The 10,524-nt window shown below is 38.1% G+C and overlaps 1 pseudogene; it reads right to left on the bottom strand.

Moving 5' to 3' along the window:
* Positions 1–2,320: 2,320 nt before the first annotated feature.
* LOC103102250 (maleylacetoacetate isomerase-like) lies at positions 2,321–3,188 on the bottom strand (annotated as a pseudogene).
* Positions 3,189–10,524: the final 7,336 nt, after the last annotated feature.

Below are 10,524 nucleotides of genomic sequence, written 5' to 3' on the forward strand. Positions count from 1 at the left end.
CATCATTGTCATTTTTTTAATGAAATTATTAATTGTTTCTATGATTTGTTCTTTACTAATCAATTTGGAGAATCATATTGTTTAATTTACAATTAATTTTTGATTTGCCTCTCCCTGTACCCTTACTAATTATTATTTTCATCGCACTGTGGTCTGAGAAGATTGAATTTATTATTTCTGTTCTTCTTCATTTGTTTGCAATGTTATTATGTCCTAGTAAATGGTCAATCTTTGTGAATATACCCTGTGCTGCTGAAAAGGTGTATTCCTATTTGTCTCTATTTTTCTCCACATATCTACTAACTCTAATTTTTCTAAGATTTCATTCACATTTATTACCTCTTATTTATTTATTTATTTATTTTTGTTTATCTAGTTCTGATAGAAGAAGGTTCAGGTCTCCCACTAGTCAAGTTTTTCTATTTATTTCATCCTTGAGCTCCACTAGTTTCTCCTTTAGAAATTTGGATGCTATTCCATTTGGTGCAGACATGTTGAGTACTGATATTTCCTCATGGTCTATACTACCTTTTATCAGGATGTAATTACCTTCCCTATCTCTTTTGACCTGATCTATTTTTACTTTGGCTTTGCCAGATATCATGATTGTGACTCCTGCCTTCTTTTTATCAGTTGATGCCCAATAGATTTGGTTCCATTTGTTTATTTTTTCCCAATGTGTGTCTACCTTCCTCATGTATATTTCTTGTTGACAGCATATTTGTAGGGTTTTGGTTTCTAATCCACTCTGCTATTTACTTGTATTTTATGGTTCAGTTCATTCCATTCACATTTAGAGTTATGATTACTAGCTGTGTATTTCCCAGTATTTTGATTTCTACTCCTAGTCCTGCCATTTCTTCTTTCAGTATTTCCTTATACACCAGTGTTTTGTTTATAATCAGTCCCCCTAATTACCACCCTTATTTTACTTCCATTTCTACCCCGACCTTCTTATTCCCCTCTTACTTTCTTTATAGTCTTTTTAAACTATCCTTCACCCCCTCCCTCCCTTATATTGCTTCCTTCCCCACCAGTCTGTTCATTAACCTTCTACTTCTCTATAGGACCCAAATTGATTGCCTACACCAATGTATTTGATTGTTATTCCCTCTCTGAGTCAATTTCAATGCATGTAAGAATTGAGTATTTCTTATCCCCAACCTCTTTACCCTTCCAGTATATTGATGTCCTCCACCTTTCTTTCCATGTGCTTCTTTGTGATATATAAATTTACCCTATTCCCTATTTTGTTCCCTTTCTCATTTCTCTTAGTATTAACCCCTTTTTAAAACCTTAGCATATATATATATATATATATATATGTGTGTGTGTGTGTGTGTGTGTGTGTGTGTGTGTATGTATGTAATTTTTGTTGGGAAAGATGGGAGGATTGGAAAAACAGGGGATAAGGAAAGGTTTGTAGCCGGGTATGGAGGAGTTGAGGGGAGAGAGGGAATATTGCTCAGTGAGGCAAAGGAAAGAGATGCCCCCTGCCGAGAGGAAGCAGTAGGGGTCTGATAAGGACTGTTTGTCATTAAATGACTGAACTGATGTTCAGCTCCCTCTATGCCCCAGAATAGATAGTCCACTTATCTGACTGCAAATTCAAATAAGATAAAGTTTAATAACCAGTTTGGATTGGAGAGGTGCCAGGAAAGAGGGAAGAGGGTTGTCTTTAAATAAGATTGTAGCCTTCCTCAGCTTGGAGCTGAGTCCAGGCCTCACAGGCTGGAAGATGGTTTCTCTCACTCCTGTTTACTCTATATCTGTGTTAGCTTTGTCAAATTCAGAAATTTAGCAGTAGACAGCAAGCAAGCAAGGAAAGTTCTAACTATCAGAACTGATTGGGCCTGTGTCTTTGGGCTGAACTGAGAGGAGGCACTCTGAATCCAGACTGGGAAGCCAACACTTCTCTCATTTCCAACACCAGGAAGGAAGGAAGCCTGGCAGGAAAGAAGTGCTAGTCACAAGACCCAACTGCCACTCCCAGTTGCCCCTACCCCCACCAACTGTCAGTCTTAACAATTTCTTCTCTCTTGATATTCCCACTGTTGCTTACTCCAACACAGTGGCAGAAAGTTCAGAACTTATTTCTAGTTTCCTTTCCACACAGTGTATTGATGTCCTCTGCCCCTCCTGCCATGCGCTTCTTTGTGACATATAAATTTACCCTATTTTGTTCCCTTTCCCATTTCTCTTAGTATTAATCCCCTTTTAAAACTCAAGTTGTACATATATGTATATATGTACATGTATACATATACATGTATATGTATATATATATTTGTTATTCATGGAAGCATCCCATAGAAAGAGGTACTTCTTGCCATTTATTTGTTTAATGCTACATGCTTTTACTAGCATTTTTTCCCACATGAATGATCCCGATCACCATAACCCTATGAAATAGGCCCAGAAGGTATCATTGACCTGCAGGTTTGACAGAAGGAACTGAGGTCCAGCAGAATTCTGCATTTGGCAAAGCCAGGATTCCAACCTAGGTCTCCTGTCTTCCAGGCCAGGAATCATTTCACTCCAAGCATAATTTGTTTATCGTTGTGCCTGTTAAACCTGTACAGTTTCCCCTCTCAGTATTCTGGAAGTTGGAAAATGGCATAATTTAAGCTCAAAGTTCTGGAAGTGTGTCAAGCTGGTGAGGAGGATGGCTCACTTGGAAATCCTTCATGGTGAGAAGGTCTTGTAAATGCACATGATGGTGGGGTATGGGGAGAGGTCCACCTTATACCTTTCAGCATTAGCCACCTGAGGCACCAGGCATAAGTCAGCCATGAAGATCTTATTTCCCAGGCAGTACTTCCCTGCTGGGCTCTGTAGGACACTCTCTAGGGCTCTAAAGCCAGAGCTGATGACTGCTTGTGCCCATGCCATCTGAGATAAGTTCTGCAGGGGCTAAATTCCACTAGCAAAGAGGTCTGAGATCATGTGGACACTGGCCCTTTCCTTGGGGTCCAGTGGCAGGAGTCTGGGGGCTGTTGGTTGCATTTCTTCCAGATACTCAATGATAGCCAGTGACTGGGTAAAGGTAATGCCATCAATCTTCAGGGTTGGCACTTGTTTCATGGAGTTCAATGTCATGAATTCCTTAGTATATTGCTGGTCCCTGTCCTTTAAAAGGTCAATGGGTATGATGTTGTAGTCAATCCCCTTGAGAGCTAGAGCTTTCCTGCCTGTGAATTTCTACAACTTTTCTCTGAAAAGAGAAAGAGGGAGAGAAAAAGGACAAGGTTAGGGCTTTTTTTTTTCTCTCTTCCATTCTCCGAACCTTTAATTAATTTTACATGTATATATACACATATATGCATATATATTTATGCATATGCATATTTATATACATATTTATTTATTGGCATTTCATCCTATACAGTTTGTCACTGTTCTCTCTAAGTATGATTCTTCTAGCTACCCAGGTGATAATAACAATTTTTAAGAGTTACCAATATCCTCTTTTCTTGTAGGGATATATATCCTTTTAACTTATTTGGTCCCTTAAAAAAGTTTTTTTTTGTTTGTTTTGTTTTTTCCCTCTTTCTTAATTACCTTTTGATGTTTTTCTTGAGTTCTGTGTTTGGGCATCAAATTTTCTGCTCAGGTCTGCAGTCTTTATCTTTCCTTGATACAGGAGACTGAGGCCCTGAAAGACTAAGAAGGTAAGCTCCTTGAGGACAGGAACTATTTCCTTTCTTTTTTCTTCTGTGTCTTTATATCCCTAGCAACTATCAGTGTTTGACATGTAGCAAGTAATAAATTCTCATTGATTCTCATTGAAACTGAATACAGATCTTGTTACCCTAAAGCTAATAGTCTTTCCAATGCTAATGGGAAATTTTAGTCAAATAACTAGATATTTGGCATCAAGCAGGCAAAATATGCAGAGGGTTGTCCAGAATGTTTTTTTTAAGCTTTGATTCACTTTCTTTTTTTCTTTGTATTCTTGTCATTTAGTATTCATAGCCAAAAGTATAACTCTTCATACTTCTAACATCAGTATAAGGATATGTTGTAATAAGGAGAATAAAATCATCTAGGAAAAGTTACACATCTGAAATATTTTTTCACAAAGATAGTTTTGGTTAAAAAATAGGAGGTTAATATGACTACTAATGTTAGAGTAAAACTGAATAAAGATCATTTTTTAATATTATCCTCAGGCAAGGAGAATATGGAAACAAAACAAAATAAAGCAAAACATTCTTTCCTTTATAATGGCCTGGAATTCAAGAGGTTTGGAAACCAGATTTTCTCAGGAAAGCTAAAAATATGTTGTGGTGTCCCTATGACTGTGAGTCTGAAGCATTGTGCTAAAAGAGAATTGTTTTCTAACAGCCAGGGAGCCTCAGGGCTATTTCTATCTTTAATTTATCATGTGACCTTAGAAAAGTCATTCTTAATTACTCTACCATTCATTTTCTTCATCATCTGCAAATAACACCTACTATTTCACTCTCATATTCCAATGTGGGGCAGAGGAATTAGAGAATTCGTGAGGATGTTGAGATAATTTCAATATTTTATCACTCAAAATTAATATTAATTACAGGATAAAGAATTTTTCAATTAATGAGTGAAGTAGCTTGGTTATAAGGGATAAAAATCCCTTTGTTGCCATTATTTTTAAGTCTAATGCATTCATCTACTTTCCTGTATTAATAAGTAATATGTTAGCTTACATATTCCAGTTGAACTGAATCATTAGTCATATCCTGAGCTGGTATTTCCCTCTCTTTTTCCATATGGACCAGAATCTTATCCCTTCTCTGCCTGTGAAATTCTTCCTTGCCTTCAAAGTCCAACTCAGTCCTATCTCTTCTGCATCTTCCCTAACTCTTTTCCTTCTTGTAATCTTCTGTTTGGTTTTCTCTCAAGCACTTATCCCATTCTAACTTATTTTGTGGTTATTTGTATACATAGCTCATTTCTCTTTTAGACTGTAAGGTTCTTAAAGGCAAGGGTTATGCCATTTAAAATTGTCTATCTCCAAAACCTAGCACAGTGCCTCATATGCAGAAGGTACTAAATAAAGGAAGACTAGGAATGGAAGAGAGGGATCAAAGTATGAGGAAAGGACATGAAGGGGAAGAGATAATAAGTGAAGTAATTCATCTCATCTACCTATGTCCTCCATTATTTTCTGATCAATTCCATGACTTTCACTCTGGCCTAGCCTTGAAGTTTTAGATCAGACCCAGTCAGGGCTAGGCAGTGGGATCTATGATAGGCTGTGCTTAGAGTAGCACCAGACTATGAAATTATGTGTTGGCACTTATTATTCAGTAATCTCAGCCTCTCATTTCTATACAATCATTTTTTTTTGTTGTTGTTTTGAAACCTACCTTTTCACTCGCTCCTTCCCTTTTTACTCTATTCTGGCATTCAGTATTCCTGTTCTCCCCCTATCAGAATCTGGTCTTAAAAAAGAACTAGGAGTGCATTAACACTAAAATATAAAAGGTTTATAACTTTAAAGTATTACTTAACTCCCCCAGGAGAATTTTTATTTTAAGACTCCATGGAAACCGATTCTATATTCTATTTCTAAAGCTCTTTGATCTCATTTGACTGTAAAATAATTCCCTTTCTAAGCTTTTAAGATACCTGAACTCATTTCTAATGCCTCTTCTAAGTCAGAGGGAAAGACATTTTAGGGGCTACAGTGTTTGACCATATTTCCCTAAATTTTGAAATCTAAACAACCATATTCTCTGCCTACTCAAGGCTGACTTCTAGGTCTAAAGACAACTGGTTTCAGTGTGACATCAGTAAGTGAGATTAAATTACAGGTAATTAACATTCCAGTCTTCTCTTAACCCCTAGCCATTATCCCCAAGGCTTCTTGATGTGGGCAAGTGTCTATAGTAAAGGAAGATACTATTTGGAGTGATTATCACTCAGAGACACTTTTGATTCATTGAAATGTGAATTTCTACAACTTTTCTCTGAAAAGAGAAAGAGAGAGAGAAAAAGGACAAGGTTAGGTTTTTTCCCCCTCTCTTCCATTCTCTGAACCTTGAGTTAATTTGATTCTAACAGTTGATTGTCACTTCAGAAACAGGTAGAGTTTGACAGCAAATTATAGTTATGCCACACAAGAGAGAAGACTGAATCATTCTATAAAATTGCTATTTAGAATGGTACCTGCTCATGAAACATCTAATTTCCAGAGTGACATGGCACCTGGGCCAACATGATTCACAAGAAACTCTGATTTTAAGCAATTTTTTTTCATTTAAAATACAATGCTTTATTGAGAAAGAGAAAAAGATGAGGGGAGGGGCACTATATCAAGCCATGGATCCAAGACAGATACCCCCAAACGTTTCTTTAGCAATGTTTTAATAAAGCTATCTGCCAGCTCTAAGAAAACCTGAACATTTGTCAAGTGAATGGGCTTCCTTTAGAGTCCTTTAAGGCTTATTATACCTCCTCTAGAATTCTAAAATGAGTTAGAAGTAGTGTGGTATAGTTCAGTGATGGCAGGCCTTTTAGTGGCAATGTGCCAGGCCTTGCACCCACCTCACTCCCAGACCGATCCCTCACAGTGCCAGGTGTGCTCAATCCGCCCTTAACCCACACAGGGGAAGGAGAAAGTGCTCCCGTTGGACTGCTGGGTAGAGGGGCAGGTGAAGTAGGAATGTCCTCAGGAGATTGTAGAGAGGGAAATGGGAGTGGCCCTCATGCTCCACCTCTCTCTAGCTCTACCACCTGTGAGCTTCCCACCTTCCCTCTGTAAGCTCCCATTGGACTGCTGGGTAGAGGGGCAGGTGATGTGAAAAAATGGCATCAGGCATAGTGGAAGGGTGAGAGGAACAGCTCTGCCTGAGGCCCTCTGCCTTTCTAGTAATGAACTCTTGGTGGGATGTGGGGGCAGCTGCTTTCCCACAGAGAGCTCTGTGTGTGCCATATTTGGTACCTGTGCCATAGATTCACCATCACTGGTATAGTGAATGGAGCACTGGTCTTACAATCAGGAAGTTCTGTTTCAAATTGCCTCTGATACTATTTGTAACACCAAGTCAGTTAATTTCCATGTGCCTCCATTTCCTCACTTGTGAAATGAGGAAGTTGGACTTGATGACCTCTAAGGTCCCTTGTATTTTAATAGATCTTATTCTATTACAGAGTAGGAGAATTTTTTCAGCATATATATATATATATATATATATATATATATATATATATATATATATACACACACACAAAGGCATTTGGGCATAGAGATATTTGTCTTGCTGAAATCCAGTAGTGCTTGTCACCACAATTTCATCCCTTGTGACAGAGGCTGGCACATAAGAAGAACAAAATTGCACTATAATATGCAATAGATCTTAAACTCAATTCTAGATATTTGGCTAGCACTCCAGAAGCTATACCCTTAGTCTCATGGACATATAGATGAAAATCTTTGCTATAATTTGGAATGTATCAGTTTTTTCCTCTCTGAGTCTCTTCAATAGTCTTTTTTTTCAACTGGGAAATGTTGAGGGGAAGGATTTCCAGTCACAAGCAGGAAAAAGTGGGTAACCCTGAGGAGAAAGTTTTATTTAACCTTCTCTCTTCGGCTTCACCCGACTGAGAGAGCAACTGCTTTTCCAACCAGAATCTTCTGCTCTTCAAGATGCCTTCTTCCTGGGGCCCCTCCCCCATCAAGGTAATCAGATCCACACACTCTTCAGCCTGGCACTCTTCTTATGTGCCAGCCCCTGTCACATCCCTCAGCAAAAGGATTCACCTCTGCACATCCTCCCTCCATACCTTAGTCACATTCTCCTCCTTAACATCTGGATCCTCTCTACAAGGTTCAAGTGTCCACCCTTTCCTAAACCCCAAAGCCAGATATCCTCTCTGCCAACAACCTGTCCACCCAGGGTTTAGTGGAAATAGTTTCACTAGCTGGAAATAGCCCTGCTAAGGCTGCTGATTTTAGCAAGGGAATGCAGCCCTGCCCTTGGGGTATTGTTTCCTTAGATCTCTCCATGGTCTTTATATATCCCCTTACTAGAGCTAAATGCTTTTCTGCTGCTGTTGCTTTTCCCCTTTGATATGGACATACCCTTTGACTAATCACTTAGTTTCCAAGTTGATGTGGTAGAATCAGTCTCCACAATTAAGGGTCATATTTCATAAATTAATATGTTAAATCTAATCATGCTATTGTTTTTCAGTCATTTCATTCATGTCTGACTCTTCATGACTCCATTTTGGGATTTTCTTAGCAAAGATATTAAAATAGTCTGCTATTTCCTTTTCCAGATCATTTCACAGACGAGGAACTAAAGTAAGCTGGGCTAAATGACTTGGCCAGGGTCTCACAGCTGGTAAGTGTCAGAAGCTAGATTTGAATTCTGGAAGATGAATCTTCCTGGTTTCAAGTCCAGCCCTCTACTACTGGGTCATCTATCTACCCAAATCTAATGATACTGGACATTAATATACCTGACAGAGTGCTTAGCATAGGATTTGACAAATAGTAGGTAAAGGATAAATGTGGAGGGGCAGTTAGATGGAATGGTGGATGGAGTGCTAGGGTCATGGGGTCATGAAGAGTCAGACATGATTGAAACAACAAAAATGAAGGTTTGTTGATTGATCAATATCATGCCAAGTTTACCAAGCCTTTCAAATACATTATCTTTTTTGAGCCTTGTCACAACAACCCTATGAGGCGGGTCACCACAGATATTATTCTCATTTACTCATGAGTAAACTGAGGCTTAGAACAGTGGATGAATTGCCAGTGCTCAAACAGCTGTAGTAATGAACAAGAGTTAGGAACTGAACTCAGGAATTCCTGACTGGTAGCTCAGCATTCTGTTCACCCCATATTCCTAGGCAGAAACCCTGACAGGACTAAAAATGAGTTGCCAAACCCAAGGGAATAGTATGTTGTTTTTGAGAGAAACAAATAGTAGATAATAGCACTTATGTAGCACTTTTTTTGCATAGTCTTTACAAATTTTAACTGATTTTAACCCTGAGTAGTGTTATAATTATCTTAATTTTACAGCTGACGAAACCAAGGCAGAAAGATGTTAAAGAACTTACCCAGGAGGGGGCAGCTGGGTGTCTCAGTGAATTGAGAGCCAGGCCTAGAGACAGGATATCCTAGGTTCAAATCTATCCTCAGACACTTTCTAGCTGTGTGACCCTGGGCAAGTCACTTAACCCCAAAGGCTTGCCCTTACCACTTTTCTGCCTTGGAACTAATACTGAGTATTTATTTTAAGACAGAAGGTAAGTTTTTTTTTTTTTTAAAGAACAAAACTTTACTCAGAATCCCTTAGCTATTGTGTCTTAGAGTGGATTTGAATTAAGGTCTTCCTGACTCCAAGATCCAACATTCTATACATTGTACCACCTAACTGATGATGAAAAAAATTTCGTTTCCATATTTGAACTTGCCTTGGTTATTGATAATGAAAAATGTCATACATATTGGTTAGATATCAGTTGGAAGGATAGATCAGGTACCCATATTAAGAATTAAGCTAAATTATCAAATCTAAAGTTTTAGGTTCTGGGACAATATAGTAAGATGGTTGATTGAATAATGTGATTCATAGAACTCAGATTCATTAACTTAACATCATGGTTCATAAATTATAGTGAATGTCAAGAAAATGCGACAGATTAAAAATGGGAAAATAGAATATCCAGGGACAAGAAATACAGGCCAGTAAAACCAAACAGAAACATGATGGGGGCAAGTGAGGACTATGGGTATGAATTAAACATACAATCTCCATTCCAGATCCTATGCTCTGCACTTCTTTGTGCTCATGGCCATTCATTTAAGAAGCACTTTTAAGAACCACTTATGTGAAAGGCATTGTACTACCCTGTTGGACTCATTAGGTACATTATAAAGACATATTAGAGCAGGTGAAAACATTTTGGAGGCTACTTTAAAAAAAAAAAAAAGCATGTTGTCTAAGAGAAACATTTGACCTTACTTCCAGCATTCTTTTGCAAACTGAGTGAGAGATCTTTGAACTTTATTCTGCTCCTTTGGCTTTCATGTTACCCTTGGCACTGGCAAGGGATGGTATTGATCCAGTACCTTCCAGCAGGGACTCTTAATATGGAGAGATTTCAGAAGGTCTATAAATTAAGAAGAGAATAATAAAAAATTATTTTATAGAATAATAAATAACAGTAGCTAATTATATATGTGTATATCTATATACATATATATTTAAACACTTACTTTTCTGTCTTAGAATGGATACTGAATAAGATTCCAAGGCAGAAGAGTGGGAAGGGCTAAGCAAACAGGGTTAAATGACTTGCCCAGGGTCACGTAGCTAGAAAGTATGGCCAGATTTGAAACTATTTCATCCCAAATCCAGACCTGGTATTCTTTCCACTGTGCTACCTGCTGACCCTTATATGTATTCATTCAAGGTGTGAAATTAATTTCTAATGGCAGAATCTCTGATACCAGCCACATGCCAGTGAGAGATAAAACATTATTGCTGAATTGTACCATTCTATATTTTAAGTCTT

This window comes from Monodelphis domestica, chromosome 1 (genome assembly GCF_027887165.1).
Source record: "Monodelphis domestica isolate mMonDom1 chromosome 1, mMonDom1.pri, whole genome shotgun sequence".
NCBI classification, from domain to species: Eukaryota; Metazoa; Chordata; class Mammalia; order Didelphimorphia; family Didelphidae; genus Monodelphis; species Monodelphis domestica.